Raw genomic sequence first — 17861 nt, 5'->3', positions numbered from 1 at the left:
AAGACCGTTGAGACAGGAAACAACCTGTAAAGAAACCGAAGTGAATATCACGCTGGTATTGTTCCAACGTTAATGCTGGAATAGTACTCCATTTTGTAACTCACCTCCTCGCAATCGATACAGTCCCAGGTCACCTAGAACGAAATAATACAATTAACCTCGCTTGTAATGTACATCGTCGCTTCACCGATGCAGCCGATCCTCTCCTGCCGCCGTTAGCAATGCGTCCACCATCTGCAACAGAATGTACTTAGACTGCTAAACACGAGTAAACCGCAGGCGTCGTACGATGCATCACAGCTAGGTTGACTTACCTTAAGCAAAAATTAGACCTGTACTTAAAAAGCAAGGTGTCATCCTTCTCAAAGGCGAGGTTGCAACGCAGACAGCGGGCAAGAAAGCGGGAAGCGGGAAGGAACGTGCTGCGGGAGAATACATTGTGCCATGTCACTCCTCATCGGCGGTGCGCGGAGCAACGCGAACGCACGCACGAAGGCACGCATATTCAGCCGGCACACGCATTATTCAACAAGCACACGAGTACAAGGTTCAGAAGGCACACATATTATTCAGCGGGCACAAAGCCGTTTTGTACCTGTTGAAATTTGGCGATGAGGATCGCTGTGCTTGCACTTTGATAACCGTTACGGCTGTTTCGAGACGGTTACGGCTGTGTCACGGCTGCACTTTCTGCGGGAATTGTTTTAACTGGCACATGTCCGTCACAGGATTTAGAGTGTAGTTTCAGGAAATGCGCCGATAACAAATATTGCGGCTCAGTACGTATTTTTCTATTTCTCTTCGTCAGCTGGACTCTCGCCCCGTCTCCCCATCGAAATTGCTTGGTCCCTGGCCCAATCCAGCCCAGCAACGCTCTGCGCTCAAAGCTCTTCTGACGTTTCTGCACACCATCGGATTTCGATCGTTATTGTGAAGGGGCTCGTTATTTTATTCCCCACATCCCCACCAGCAATGGGGTAGAGTATCGCCCCATGGCGATGAACCTCCCCACTCTCCAAAGTCAAAATAAAGTTGTTGTTGTGCTATTTCTATAAAGCAGAATATTATTCTTCACCGTACTCACCTGTCTCTTCAAAAGGAACTGATACTGCACCGCCAAAGTCCAAAGTTCAAAATTCAATAAAAAATTCCCTGGGCCGAATCCAAAGAAAAGCTTCTGCATTATGGCTCCAGGAAACATAAGTACCCGTATTCACCAACCTCCTTAAACCATTGGTTTAGTGACGTCGGTTTTAAATCGATCACGTGAGACTTTCGTTCGCCAATCCTAGATCACCACCCCATGCTCTACCACCTGCTGCTGTGAAGCCTATGGCACCGCACATAGCGAGCTTCCTGCATGGCGCATGCGCATTTCGCTAGAGTCTGCCAGAAGCGGTGGTGACTGATAGGCCTAATCCCCGGTTCACGAAGAATTTTTCATGAAATCTTGGGTAAGTTTTGACTGATATAGTTCCTAGAAGCGCACAGGAGACGGATTTTATCGCAATAGGACGAATAATTGCTTCAAATATTCCATTTCGATCATCCACCCAAGCTACTTAAACCGGTGGTTTAAGACCCATGCATTTGAATTGGACGTATTTTAAACCAGGGGAGAGACCAGCCTGACTGGTGTCAAAATTAAGCAGAATCGTTTTAAATGCACGGCTAGTAAAGAAAAGCGCTTTACCGTGGGCACGGAATGCTGCAGTTGTTTTTAGAAGTGCGCTATTGCGAACTCTTGCATAGTAAACGTAAAAAACACCGTGAAAGTGTGGTCAAAGAGAGTGACATCGACAATCGACATGTGCCACTGGACAAAATCCAGATACCAATCCAATGGACCGAGAGAGCGTGCGGATGGGCGAACGTCAATGTGCATCTACAAAAACAAAGTATAAGTAGTGCTGGCGCTTATTATGAGTGTCATCTCCTGTGATACACACTGAAAGCACCCCGGTCATTGTACAGTAAGAGCAATAACATACTAGATGGTTGTTGCGAGCTCCGACGGAGAAGTTGAGGGGCGTTATCCACTGGCATGTTTATCAACCATCCCAGTATCTCTCACCTCTTCGCAGCGTATCTAATCTCCATAGACACTTCACCGTGCAATAGGACTGATCATAAAGTGCATTAGCGTCTTGCGGCTGTTGGGTGGATACTATCGAGGCGTGGAGATATTTCATGTTGTTGCACTACACTGAACACAAAATTTGAGCAAGTTGTGCGTTCGCAGATTATGAAAATACTGAAGCACAAGCGAATGAGGTCCCCATTTTCACTGGATTCACATGCAAGCATAGATGAAACTGAGATGTGTGTTTTACGTATTTCAGCATGCCACAGCAGAAGAGAATCTATCGAATTTATCGTCTGGTAACAGTAGATCTGTCTGTAGGGCTGCTTCTGCAAAAGATAATACAGAGCAACGTGCCAAAGGAGGTTGCAAACCTTTTGGAAGCATCATTACTTTTGGAGGTTAACAATTGCAGGTACACACCAATCACTGACAGCTTTTGTGCATTGTATAAGCACAGATATTCTTGAGATCGTTTCTCAAAAATTATCTGGTATGGACACATTCAAAACAACAACCATGTATTTGTGAGCTTTTTGTTTATGTTCAGACAATAAAGGTGATTACGTAGTTCAACAAGGATGACTTTTTTCATAGAGGCACGCACTCTCGATACCCTGCTGGATTAGTTACCAAGGTCAACATAAGTGAGCAATGGTGCACAAGGGAAAAAATCCTTGCTGCATTGCATATGCTGACTCCACTAATATATCTGAGGAGTCGTACTGCAATAGAGCTGAATCGCACAGGAATAAAGGGCAATGTGTACAGAAACTATGAAGCTCCCATTGCGCGGCACTTAAAGTTGAAAATTAGATCAAATTCAATTACGGCATATAGACACATTCCAGATGAATATAACAAAACGTAGGCTATAGACTCATCAATAGATGGTATTGACAATTATAATAGTAGTATAATGGTATATTGGTATAATGGTAATCGTAGTATAACAATAGAATAATGGAAATGTGGTTCTGCCATAACTGCAGCATGAGCGCATGGATAAATTGTACCTACATGGCCACGTGACTGTTGTCAGCTACTTAAGAGAAAGTTAGCTTGCGTTAACATGGATGGATTTAATTGTCCTGCCAGTGCAGCCATTTATATCTACACTGAGCAGTAGCTATCGTTCTTTTAGGTTATTGACAGCTGCCATATGACCGCATGGTTAATTTCTGTGCGCATGTGTTCAGTGTGGATATAGACGACAGCAGTAAAGCAGGGTAAACATGCACCCATATTACATAGCTCTCCTTTTATGTTGTTGATAGCTGACATATTGCCACAGAATTTATCCATGTACTCAAGTGTTGAGTGTGAATATAGCACTAAACAAAAAAACAGTGTCCCTTTTGTGTCTCCTGAAGCTCGAAGCTTTTCTTTCAAGTCAAAATGTATGCATGCTGTTCTGCATCATTTCTGTGAGCAGGACTGCTAAAAATTGCTCGACGACACTGCAGCTTTACACTGGTGTGATCTGTGCACTCTTGTTTTGTAGAGTCATATCCTGTACAGGAAATCTTAAGAATGGAAAAACACACCTCATGGAATCATGCCATATGATTTATAATACTGTCCCGCATCCACATTGCAATCATGCTCCTATTTATCGCGAATGCCACAATGCCTTTAATTTGGATTTGTGCCTGTTTTCAACACGTTCTGAATAGCCAAGTTCCAAAGTAGTGACCAAACCAATATCCACTTCTAATATGATTACGTGCACTGTACTTTCAATTTTGTTTACAACTTGTTCTCCTTATACTAGCTCAGGTGCATGCTAAGTGTCCACGGTTTTTCCTATATAACATGTCCTGTACATTACCTACGCAGAACTGGTACTCTCATTTGACACTACCTCTCCTCTGCCTTGACTCGCACTCCACCCCTAAAGGAGTGAGTGTAGGGTATACAGAATATAGGCATACTACGGTAATAAAGTTCTGATGTAACTAAGAGTGTGTCATCAGTGTCATGACAAATGATTCTAACATCTATGGATCTGTCATTCGAAAGAGTGCCTGAATGCTGTTGCAATAAGACACACCATGACATACATTTATTGCTGGGAAGCTCCTTCCTCCCTCATCATCACGGCAATAAGTGGCATCTCGTGCAAGCTAGTTTCACTGAATCACTGGCACCAAATGCCTGTGACGTATGATTGTATACGTGTCACACCTGGTTATTTATTTTGTTTCAGGTAAGCAGTTCTTCAACGCCATACGTGAAGAAAATTTATTGCTATACAGACATGTGGCTTGAATTAGCTTAGGCTTATGGCATACCATGCCACCCCCAACAAAATTAACCCTGATGAAACACGAAAAACATTTCTGTGTAAGAATTAGCTTCACCATAGGTAAAGAAATCTTGTGGTTGTGTGTGTGGAGTTTTTCATTTCTTTTTAACGGGAGATTGACACTTCTGTTTCTTTTTAGAACCCCATCTCCTCCCACATTTTCTATTGCACCCTTACGGGTGCATAAAGTTCACTAAAGTCCCAACGCATTTGCCCAGGATCTGTGAAACTGTTGCTTTGGGTGCTGGTATGTTGCAAACCATCTCCCCATACATCAGGTATTACTTTCCAGATGTTGCCTGAAGACAGTGGTTAGTCATGCAGAGGCATCTATTTTATTTTACTACATATTCAGCACTATGTCCCATACACCTGCTCCCGAACTACCAAGGTGGCTCAAAAAATAACTGAAATTATAGAAGAAAGGTATATAATAATTTAAATTTTAATAAGTATACCACAGCACATTGTAGCTAAGATGCACCTGATTTCAAATTGCATTCTTTGCTTTGTATGAGCTTATAAGAGTTGCATCCATTTGTTCATTGCGGACTTCCTCTTAGTGTCTGCTATAGATCAATACAGAAAGCGAGCCGCAATGATCAGCGCTGCTGCTTAGTGTGGCGCTGAGATTTCATATTGAATGAGCACCTCTGTGCCTTGCTTTGATATGCCACTGCGTTGTTTCCCAAAAAATAGCACAATCTCTCACTACAAAGCTGCACAGTCAAACTGCATAACCACACAGTGCAGAAATGCCGCCTGTACAATAATTTTTCAGAGCTTTATCATTGGCGTAAACAATGAGAATTGTCCATGTTTGTGGCCTGCCTCGACTAATTCTCAAACATGTAAGCCTCGAATGCTCAGTTGCTTAGTTGCTCGAATTATCGTCTGTATTTCAGGATGTCTGCAATTCAGTAAAGCACGGAAAACTGGAAATGGTCCGAGAACTATTGCATGACTGGAAAACTAAAAAAAAAATGTCAAGAGAGTGGTGAAGAGCTGCTGAAGTAAAAATTAACTGGCATCTTATGTCATTTTACAGTCAAAGTTGAGTGATCTGTGTCAGAGTGGAGCGATAACTGTAACTGCATCACTATGCAGATTCTTTCTGAGCAAGAAGCCTGAACTGAAAACCTGAATAAGGAGTGATTTCACAGAGCATGATGTGCATTCATAGTGCATGATGCAGTCATCCGTGTTGTCATTCTTCTGTCCACGTCGTTTTCCTGTCTACACACCATAATTCGTACCAACTACACCGCCTTCATAGTACGCTTGTTTAGTGCATGATGTGCTGTTGGCAGCCATATTAGAGCACAGCATGAGCTGTGGGGAGTTTTTAGACATTGGTGGGGGTGGGGGGGTGATGGTTTGGCATATAATGGTGCGATGATAATGCTAGTGAAATTGTTTACAATGCCAGTATGAAGTCAAGAGAGAAGCTTATAAAGAATGAGCATGGAAAAGTAGGTAAGTCCCCAACCAAGTGTGTAAAAGTGTTTCCTCAATAAAATACTGCTTTGAACAGATAAGCACAATGTAATTATTGAACAAAATAGCAGCACAGGCTTGTTTGTAGCTGATGTTGCAGCTGTTGTTGTGTGTGTTCTCTTTGGTCCATTCCTGTTTGCTCCACTATTGAAACACCACTATTGAAACTGATATAAGATCAATCGTTCTTTAGGTTAGGTTAAGTTACGTTAGGTTATGTTAGGTTAGGTTATATTTTGTGTACGTGGTGTCAATAAACTGCAAATTCTGAATGGCTCGGATGTATTGTAATGGCATTAAAGTGTGGCCGTTTATTTTAGCAGTTATGACGTCTCTGATGTCAAGTATATAATATCAGGTGACAAGCATGACAAGTATGCTTAATAACTAATGACAAATATTTGCATAGGTATGTTCCCATTTTGTGAGATTTCATCAGAGCAAGACACACCTACATCGTAATGATGAATCTTTGTTGGATGAACAGAACAATCAATTTAGTGCGTAATGATTTCGTACAATAATCTTATATGCTGAAACACAGAAATCAAAGAGGTCAGAGTTAAGCACAGCACCGTACTGTCAGGGGTTTACGACACCGGCAACTTCCTCGCTCACACGCAGGGACGCCCTGGGCAACATGACGAAAACGCTGTTAAACAAACAAACAAACAAAAGCCGCACACACACACACACACAGGACGAGGACGTAAACGAGGCAGCACCCTCAGTACGTTTTCCGTATGAGTCGCGCTCGAAAGAAACACATCCAGCAAAGAGATGCTTTAACGCGTTGCAGACTTGTGACAAGTTGAAAGTACCATATCGATTTCTTAAAGGTATAAAGTTATGCGAGTGGGAGGATATGGCTACCCCAGCATCGATGTTCTTTCTCTTGACATAGCCTACAGTGATCAAGCACTTGATCGTTGCAGACAGGTGGCACAACACGATAAACAAGCGAGGGTCGGTGCGGATCAAGTTATTACGCGCAACCACAATCGACGAGCGAACGCCGACAAAAGCACAACGGTCACCTGTGCGAGGACACGTACTGCTGCCTTTCAAATAACGTGACAAACGCTCTCTATGTACACTTTTTAGCGACCATACCAACCACAAGTCGCAGAGCTTTTCATTAATGAATACAGAGGTAGGCCCGACCGCCGATTACAAACACCCTGATCCGCAACCAACTGCAACCGCAGCGCCCGCGCCGCCTGAACTCTTCTTCCGCTAAACCGCTTCATAATAAAAAACAAACAAACGGGAGCCCTCTCCTTCGCAGTCCTGTCATCTGCTACTTTCTCTCTTCCCTCAACGATCTCGTGACAATGTGAATAATGCGCATGCGTCGTGGTCAACCCTTTGGAAAGAGCTTCAGAGCCGGAGAGATCACGTGATCGATTTAAACCCGACGTCACTAAAACTTCGCATGATAGCTCCAGACAGTCCCTTTACTTTTGAATTACACTTTAATTACGTTTACTTGCTTTAATGACTCCCAATTTCGCTTTAATTGACGTTAATTACCTTTAGTTACATTTAATTACCTCCGGTAACATGTGGATAATTTCGGTAATCTTTAATTTCATTTAATCTTTCTCTTAATTACACATATCCTACATTCATTTCCTTTACACTCGGTATTAGTGCTATAGGTACCTTTAATTACCCATAATTACCATTAATTACTCTTACTCTTAATTACCTTCAACTACTTCAATTCCATGTCATTTACCTTAATTTATATTGACCCTCTTATCTCGCATCTATATCAATACTTCCGGCTGCCTTGATCGTCTGCCCTACTCGTCTGTATGCACATCGACGCACATCGCCTTGGACAGCAGCCTTCCAATGCATTAAAACCGAGCCATACTTTCAGAATCGATATGCAGGGAAGGGTAGTAACGGTAATGGCAACGGAAGCAGAAACCGAGGGTAACGATAACGGAAATGCATACCACGGTCCGGAAACAGAAACGGCAACGAATTTCTCGTCCGGTATTGAATTGGGGTAATGGTTATTCCTGCTGTGCGATGAGTGATTTTTCATTTTTTGTTGTTGTCTTGATGACTCCGTTCCCTGGAATGCTCTAAATACTACACGAGAGCATGGAAAGAAAGTGCAATATTGGATTACGAGGGTGCATCCTTTGCTTACCTACTTGTCCCAGTCCTCATACCTCCAAGACTATATTTACGGAGTCAATTCTTCGGGTTAAATGCCTTTCTCAGATTCGGGGGTAAAAATCGGGCGCTATTTTTAAATCTGTAATTCGAGGAGAAATCGGGCTATAATTGGGCGGCTTCGGTGTTATCGGGTGTTCTTTGTTTCTCCTCCTGTCTACTAGGTGTTTCCCTATCCCCCCCTTTTTTTGGTTGACCTATCAGCGCTAATACCCAAAGGCATAGACAGTGCTGACACACATGGGTATATTTCTGGGAACGTAAGTGACTCATTCTTGAATGTGTTACACGTGGCGACCTTTGTTCGTCTCCAGTGGTAGCGTCGCTTGAGGATTTCATAGTGAGTGGAATTCCACGAGAAATTGGGTTTAACCCGAAAAAGTGACTCTCTAACTGTACTCCACCAGAGCACGAGGATGACAGCCTACGACTTTTAGTTATTCTTCTTTTTTTTTCTTTTTTATGCATTGAATTCTATGAATGCGACATTGGATAAAAGCTACGCCCATCTTGAGTGGCTGGGCTCCAAGTGACTGAAGACATGTTCCTATATACGTTTTTAAATCTTGCAAGATGTGCGCATCCGAAGGACGTAAAATTACTTGTGTAGTGTGTACGTGTGACACCGAAGCAGAACTTGGGCAAAACAGGACGCTGTCCTCCCGCTGTCCCTCAGTTCTGTAACGACTGTTCCATTACCGGAAACAGCAATAGAAACGTAAGGGAAACGAAATTTGAAGGCCGGTATTAGAACGGATACTGGAAACGAAAATATAGCAGTAACGAAAATGGAAACGGTTACCAAAATACGTCCGTTATCCTTCCCTGTCGATATGTATGTACCTTTTACTTTCCGACTTTTCGAATAACGTTTCCGTCTTGTCGGGGCCTAAATGTTATACACCTAACTGTGATTTCTGCCGTACGATGTGCTCAGACATTTCCCTCGCAGAAAAGTACAAGCAACTATCCATACAAACAAGGGTGTAGTCCTATCGTCGAATGAGCAGACGCAAAATTGGTCGGAAGCTGTAAGTCGATACGTGTAAATGCTTGGGGAGCTAACCAGACGGCAACGTCTCCAAGCGTCATACGACGGTAGTTTGAGTTGGCCCGTGTGCACGCAGCCTATACAGTGGGCAGCAGCGGTGTCGCCATCCCGATCGGTGAGGAAGAAGCGAGTACTTGAGTTGCAATTATACAGTCCCGGTCAGTCAAGACGCGGTTTCGCCTGCTGTCAGTGAACTGCTTCCTGTCCCTCTGCCAGAGCCCACTGGCGTTCAGACACAATGGGTCCCTCAGGAACGTGACCCGGTGGGTCTCTCGGCGGTGGCGCAGGTCCAACACCCCCCATTCGTCGACTCCCTTTTAGCACCCCTGAAGATATCGTTGTCTGATCTGGCCCCACCCACCTGCCCGCTGAGGGACCTGTCTCTGCTGATCGCCGAAGCCTTCCTCCCTGGACGTGTCCTAGCTCCTCTGGCCAGGCTCGAGGCCCTCCTCACGGACCACGTCAGCCGGTTCCACTCTCACCTGGTTGTTGCCACAGATGCTTCCGTGTCCGCCGGGCTGGCGGGTGCTGGAATTGTCTTCCTGCAGCTGGATGCGCAATTCCCGATTCGCCTCCCGGACTTCACTCCAGTATTTGAGAGCGAGCTCCTCGCCATGATACTGGCTCTCCGCATGGTCCCTCCTCAATTCTGCAAGGTTCTGTTCCTGTCAGGCTATCTGTCTGTCATTGCAGCTCTGTCGGACCCCTCTGCCGACGCTTGGAAGTCCTTCCTGTCCCTTACTCCGAGTGATATCACGGACGTCGTCTTGACGTGGAGTCCAGGACATCGTGGCCTCTCTATCAACGAGTTGTCTGATAACCTGGCTAAGGCATTCATCGACCTGTTGCCTCCATTGCCCGCAGTAACTCGGGCCAGATATAGGAGGCTGCTGGAGCTGTCTGGACGCCGCTTGCCTGACCCCGTTACGATCACATTTCCTTCCCGTGGCACACTGATCGCTGCCCTTCGCGCTGTGCTGAAGTCCTGCTGACGCGCTTTCTATGCCACGCTTTGCCTCTAAACTTTTACCTTCACCGCGCGGGTACCCATCCATCGCCAGCGTGCCCTCACTGCGGGCAGGACGAGACCACTGAGCACCTGCTGCTGCACTGTCGCCTGTACGACAGGTCCCGCCGCAACCATTTCACCCTGCCCTTTGCCAGACAAGGCATCACTCTCTCCTTATCGTCCTTACTCTTCTTCGGAGCCTCACACACGGAGAAATGGATCCCCGAAGTGGCGTCCAGCGTCGTTGCCTTCTTAGCTACCTGCGGCCGCTTTTGAGTCGCCCTACCTGAGTAGCATGACCACCTAACCCCCACCACCGTCCCCGTCTCTACAACGCCCGTCCGTCCCCCTGGAACTGTTATCCAACGCATACTCCTGGCCAATCGCCCTGTGTGGATAACGGCCCTTTTAGCTACTCAGTCACCTGAGATCGAAGAAGAAGAAGAGGTCATCGAACGACGAACGGTGCATTCCTGAACACCAGACGCTGTCAAGGTACCAGTTCGTTTGAATCGTGATAAGGCTCAGCATTTCTACGTCTTGTCTACTTTCTATGCTCTTTTTGTCGTGTCGTTTCTATTTTGTGCATGTCTTCACTCGTCACCTGTAAGTACGCCTGCAAATTTCGGATTTCGGGGGCGTAAAACGCAAAACGCAAGAGTGTTGGTGCCCTCCTGGAGAGACATGACACAGTATGTGTAGGCAGTGTTTTAGAACTAGCCCCAGTTATTGTGGAAAGAGAAGGAGAATCGGTAAAGTAAGAATATTGAAAATAGTGGCGCTACTCCACATTTGCCATATTGGTACTGAATTCTGCAGTGTTAGCCGGACAAGTTGTTGAATGTACGCTACAATTCTACAGCCATCGGTGACCCAATTTGTCCGAGCACTTTAATGTACTCTACTGAGGATTACTGTCACATTCACCTACAACGATCCAGCTTCATTATGCTTCGACCAAGGCAACGGTAACTCGTATAAAACTACGACATTGTAATTGTTTTATCCCTTGCCAGAAAGTTTCAATGCGACAGTACGTGCGTTTCAATGCGACCGTCAGCGTTACCTCCGTGGATATTATTTTTTGTGCTAGCATAGTCAAGCTTCATCGGCGTGATTCAACGGGTTCAAAATAGAGGACAGTTAAGTAACAGCCAAAGCAAGAAGCGATTGACGCAACCAGGATGAGCACATTACACAAATCAGTCGAGTTCAAACTCTGGTGTTCAGCAATATAGAATTTTAAAAGTTCATAGCCGATTTCCTAAGGATCTTTTACCAATACCTTTTTCGATGGCTTAATGGGCGAATTATTCAGCCGGGGCACCTTCGTGAAGCACCATAAGCAGCAGTAAAACATTACAGTCACGATATATGCAGTGGATGGGCCAATTAAACGTAGGACAAGCACAACACAAGCCCCATAACGCCCACTCGCATGCTTGAATTGAATGCAATGGGTAGGGCCTTGCACCGGCCGACTTTCCGCATGTATTAAGTCCTGTATCTCGGCACGTGTCGCCTGATACCGGTTGTGTATTTATGCCTTCTTTTCCTGCAATACATTTCAGTTGTGAGTGACGCTTGTGTGTGTCTGTGTGTGAACCTTGAGTCCTTGCCTTTCGTGTCCCAAAGTGCTGCAGTATGCATACAAGAACTGTCAGTTTGACACCACAACAGCACGAGACCAAATTAAATCCACGACGCAAGCGGCCAAGCGCGTTATCCTTACACTACTAAGTTTTTGTGGATGCAGAGGATGCTCTCGACAAAATCCTCCCGGTCCTTGCCGCTCTCACCAAGGTTTGCGAACGCCTTGTGAGGAGCTTTGTGAGGAGTCAGGAACAATGTAAAGTGGCTTTGAGAATGCCACACGCACGGTGCAGTGTTCTTGCTTGCTTTCGCACAGGAATGAGTCAAGCAAGTGAAGATATGACGTAATAGTCCTCCATTGCGTGGAATTAGCAGCGTGACCCGGTCGAGCCTGACTGTTGGAAACGCGTTTGTCGGCACGAGCCCGGCCCGGCCCGCCGTGATGGTGTCTTTTGTCGGCCCGGCCCGCGGTGTTGGCGTATTTTGTCGGCTCTGGCCCGGAACACTCAGCCAATGACAAGCCTGTAGCGGGCCGTGGACAACGACGAAGATGGCCACGCGCCTGGAGCACCCACCTCAGTTCCACCGGCGCGGCCATGGAGATAGCCCTCCGTCATCGCCGGCCCTCTACATTTGGTGACCCGAACGATGAACATCAAGTTCGGAGCAATTCAGCCCTTCTCCATCCCAAATTTTTGACAAAATCGACTAGCACTACCAAGGCAAGCTATCCCTGGAAGCCCCCACCATTACCCGACGCATCACGACCGCCACGCCGACCGCATCCGTCCCGCTTCCGTCCACGCTACCGATCCGACCGACCACGCAACGTCCAGACTCATCATCCCATGCGCCCACCGACCCGCTCCAGGGCTTCCAGGGACCGACCTGCGCTGAACACGGCCCCCGGCACACTCACCACCCTCTTCATTTCTGCATCTCAACTCGCACCCACTGCCGGCCGCGACACCTGAGGTCGCGGCGGCCATGGAGATAGGCCTCCGTCATCGCCTCTCCGTGGCATACCATCATCGCCGGTCGGGGCTCATGTAGAGGAAGACCATCGTCCTCTACAAGCCCATTCCAGCCCGGCGGGCCGGGTCGGGCCAGGACCCTTGCAAGGCTCTGGCCCTGCAGTAAGAGATTAGCAAAAACCACTTAAATTTTTCCACCAAACATAAATGTGGTGTTCTATAATTGTATGCGAAGCGCACTTTTCTAGCTCGTTATCGTCTGACTCCTCACTATCGACACTATCAAGGACTTCCGTGATTTTACGATTTTTTTTACTACATCTTCCATCACCCTTCCAAATCGACGAAGAAGGCAGTCGTAACGGACTTTACACCTGCAAAATTTTTGTTTTGTTAGATGTTATTTTTATTTAAAAATGTAAAATTTTGCCAAATTTTTAAGTGTTTCCCAGAATCCCTCAAGCCCTAAATTTTGCGAAAGAAAACTAAGACTCAGTAAGTATGTAAATTTTACCTCCGCGTTTCGACGCTAGAAGGCTCTGAAATTTGCAAAAACCATTTTCCCAATGGAAGCGTGTCGTGAGCGTTCCACTGCACCGTAGAAGCTCGAAATTGTTTTCCGGAACGCTCACGACACGCTTCCATTGGGAAAATGGTTTTTGCAAATTTCAGAGCCTTCTAGCGTCGAAACGCGGAGGTAAAATTTGGGATGTTGTATATGTCTACCTCCGCAATGAACTCCAATTGTAGGGAACACACTATCTCGAATGTTATCTGACTTTGGAAGCGTTATCTGTTATCGTGTTTTCTGTACCACCGCTGCATCGCTCTCAGATTGCGATAACATAATCATGTATGCCTTCTCGGAACGTGGTGTGGGTTGTGCGCGCACGTGGTTGTGATGTCATGTATGATGGGCGGTTCTTTTGGTATAAAAGCGAAGCTGCGCGTGCAGCACGGAGAGAGAGGCCAAGGTATATCTAAACTGGTAGCGAAAACAAGCCAAAATACCAAATCAGACCCATCGGCAAGGCCACCAGCAAGAGGCGCGAGCGATCCTGGGTGTTGACAGTAGAGGTACGGTTGTAAACAGAAAAACTTTACAACATGGGCGTCGCTTGTGTGTGTACAGGTTATTCATAATTTCAATGTAGAAAAAGCTTTCTGTTGCACCGCTCGTGCACATATACGAGATATCTACCACTCCAGTACATTTCCGTATCCTGCTCCTTTGCGCATGTGCCGCAGTTGGGTCTGTTTATCCGTGCGTCTCTGTATCCGTACCGTGTGTCCGTGCATTGTAATACGAAGTTCGTACACTCTTTGGGTTAAACAGGAAGCGACGTTCACATCTCCGTGCTGTAAACCAAGATTAACACGAGTGAACAGATAAATACAGTGATCCCATGTTGCTGGGCCCACGAAAAAAAAAAGATTTCGTCATGGGACGAGCGGCCATGATTGTGTGAGTGTTAGCAGGAACCAACTGTGTACCAACGATGTCGTGTTTTGTTGCAATGGACCTATAACGGCCACTTATTGAATAAATGCAAACGTCTAATCACTAGGTGTACGTATAGCTCTAGGTGAGAAATGGGCCTTATGTGAGCCTTCCTAATTTCTCTATGGTCATCACGATGTGTCTCTGTTTGGAGTTGTCAAAATCTGTGATAACTGTATGTATTTGGAATTGATATGATTCATTAAATCTGATATGCTTTATTTTTCTGTGTTCTCGTCTGGTATTGTTGACTGGGCGCGGAAAGGCAAGCGAAGTGGGCCGGGCCAATGTAAACGTGCATGGATAATTATGCGCTACTTATTATTCATACTAGTGACGTCGTCTCTGACGTCATTTATTTACAATCGTAGTAGTCCGCGCAACGGATGGATGGCGCTGACCGTCTCTATCATGGCGTCATTCTGAAGACACAGGGGCCTATGGGAGTTACGCTACCTGTTTAAATATACCTTGGAGAGGCTTCCCTGGGCCTATCTGGCTTGGCACGCAGACAGCTGCTCCGGGCGTTGGTGTGGTCAGAGAACGGTGGGCCGGGCTGGATCTGGTATGGTATGGCTTATTCTTTGGATGCTTGCGTCCTTCTTCAACGGCAGAATGGACAGGGGGACCCGCGAGTTGGATAAATATTCCCACAATATATATATATATATATATAGGTACTAACAAAATATGAGGCAGACAACGAAGATGTAGGAAGTAGAAAAAGGGGGAGTTATTTATTTACTAGTGGAAAGTTAAAGGGACTATCGCATCCATCTCGGTCGATTCCGAAACTTCAGTACCACAATATTTCTCAGTGCCCTCTGACAAGGGCAGCGAAAACCCCAAGTGAATAGGTCGCGTATATGCTGAGCAATCTAATGAAATACATCGAGAGAGCAGACGACGCATAATGAGGTCCCTCTCCACCGTCTCTCCACAACGCCTTGATAACGTCACGCTCAACAGCGCCAATGAGAGCGCTTCTTCCTGCACAGCTGATCGGTGGGGCCGCGGGGCATCTGGATGCGAGGCGGCCAGCAGACACCAAGCGTAATGTCGGAATCGTCGGAATACGAAAGTGACGTCGCGTCGCTTCCAAGCGATTCTGAGGACTACAGCTCCGAAGAAATTGTGCTCGACGACGACCCTTATTCCACAGACCCTCTACCACTTGACCCTGCTGCACGTCGTGCTGCAGGTGAAGGTGCAGCCACTGAAAGCGAGCCGTCCGATAGCGACGACACTTTCAGGTACGCCATATCCCGATCATATCATATCTCATGATGATTGTGCACTGTTAAGCATTTTGACATTTGTCCACTTGGAAATGACAGATGCCTCTGCACTCGCTGCAGTCCAGTGGAACCCGATGAACGCCGGTGCTGCAGTTCTGTTGATCGGGTGTCGGCTGTCTGTGAGGGTGCCGGGGTCAATTGTATCACCGATCACCCACTCTTCAATGACATTTGTCTGCGGAGGGAGCTCCTGGTTGTTTATGCACCAGTGTTTTGCCGCGATGACCGTCGCATGCGTGTTCTCGAGCCATCTGACAATAGGTACTGTGTCTAAAACTTCTCATACGTCGTAAATGTCGTGATTTCGTGCCACTTTCGTTTCGAGCACATGGATGTGTGTTACTAAAAGTTTGCTGCTCTTAGTCAAGCAAATCAATATTTTGTCTCCTTTATTATTGTTTCACACAGACGTCTCCGATACAGCGCGTATTGCGCGTTCACAACATGGATTCATGGATACCTTGGGATAAGAAACCGAAGGCAGATTCCAGGATGTGCGGTTCGAAGAATGAGGACGTTGTTCCCGTCAGTTACATATACGGGATACTACGAGTAACACCAGGCATATCTCCCATGTGTCATATATTGTAACATACTTCACTTTTCATAACACCTTTCAAATTCAACTCGTGCAGCAGGGTGTTTGCTCTAATTAACGTGTCCAGAGGTTTTATCTAAAACGAGTGCTACTTTTGAGCTACCTCACCAAGAAACTGGAGCTGCTAGTGGAAGCATTACCTGTTTCTTACTGAAGAAACAGGTACTGCTTCACTAGCAGCACCTGTTTCTTAGTGAAGTAGCTGAAAAGTAGCGGTCGTTTCTCTTTTGTCACTCGCTTTAAATATAATTTCTGGACACGTTAGAGCTTGAATTATATACGCTTTCATTTTAGGACTCATCAGTGTCATTGTTGTTTGCGCATGTTCATGTAAGGTGCTTTGCTATTAGAAGATGTAACTGTATACACAATCAAAACCTCCATGATCAAGAGAGAACTGATGTTCTGAGGCTGGAACAACATAGAAGGGACAATCACATACAAGGCCTCAAGTTGCCTAAGAAATTAACGATGAAAGATGGAAGTCACTGAAAAGGTTAGCCAGCTGTAGGACTCGAACCCACATCTTCTGGATTACCGGTCCAGGGCTCTACCAATTGAGCTAACACGCCTTCTCAGCGACTTCCAGGGTGCGTCATCTGAAGTGACAAACCAGTCACAGTAATCCAGAAGATGTGGGTTTGGGTCCTACAGCTGGCTAACCTTTTCAGTGACTTCCATCTTTCACCTCCATGATGTTTGCTTTCCATAACCACATATGGTGAAGAAATGTTGCAGAGCGAAGTAACAAATTATTGAGCAGGTCATACTGTACGTCATATATGTGCATGCACAGTTCCGAAGGTTTGGACCCTTTGTTTCACTTCAAGAGCAGTGTACAGACTTAGGTCGCATACTGGAATGTGTAAACAATTTTCATTGAGAATCATTTGGAAGTACAAACCACAAGGTTCTCCCAGGTGAACATTAAAACTGCATTTAAGCCCACGACAACACTGAGGAACGTACTAAGCCACCCCAAGGACAGAACACCACCGGAAGAAGAACGAGGCGTTGTATACAAGGTATCTTGTCAAGATTGCCCTGCCGTGTACATCGGAGAAACAGGAAGGAAAACACGAACAAGAATGAAGGAACACAAGAAAGATATCGAGAAATCAGCAACAAACCCAACAGAACTGTGTGAACACGCGCGCAAAACAGGACACGTGTTAGACCTTGACAACCCATGCATTCTTGCGAAAAAGAACAAATGGGGGGTGAGGAGACAACTGGAGTCATGGCACATAAAGAAAACAAAAGAAGCTATCAATCGACAACCAGGCCCCCTCCCAGAATGCTACGCTCCTCTTCTACGTAAATACCCGGTGACGACCAGGACAGCGTCATTCTGATGATGGGACCCGAATGGGACCCGAAACGTTAACTGTATTTTGTTATGTTTGTTGAAAGCCGGTGCGGTTCAAACTAGTAAAGATGTACAAACCACAATGAGGACAAGTACTGGTGCAATACACATTTTGAAAAGTCTATCCAGCTTCACCATAGCGAGGTTTCTTTTGTACGATGTTTTTCAAGCTTTCTGAACCTGATACATATATTAAACATTTCGAACAAGAACTGATTGTATTTAGTACATTTTATTTCCTCATTCTTGCTATATTTTCAGTTGCTATGTAGGGAGCTGGCATTATGGTTCATGTTGACAGGATGGTAACAGGTCCTTTTCTTCCATACGAGCAGTGCGAGCTCAATGTGCTGAAAAAAGTAAAAACACAAATTTAAGACAAAGATA

Source organism: Ornithodoros turicata, chromosome 2 (genome assembly GCF_037126465.1).
Source record: "Ornithodoros turicata isolate Travis chromosome 2, ASM3712646v1, whole genome shotgun sequence".
NCBI classification, from domain to species: Eukaryota; Metazoa; Arthropoda; class Arachnida; order Ixodida; family Argasidae; genus Ornithodoros; species Ornithodoros turicata.
Note: the sequence above shows the minus strand (reverse complement) of the source record.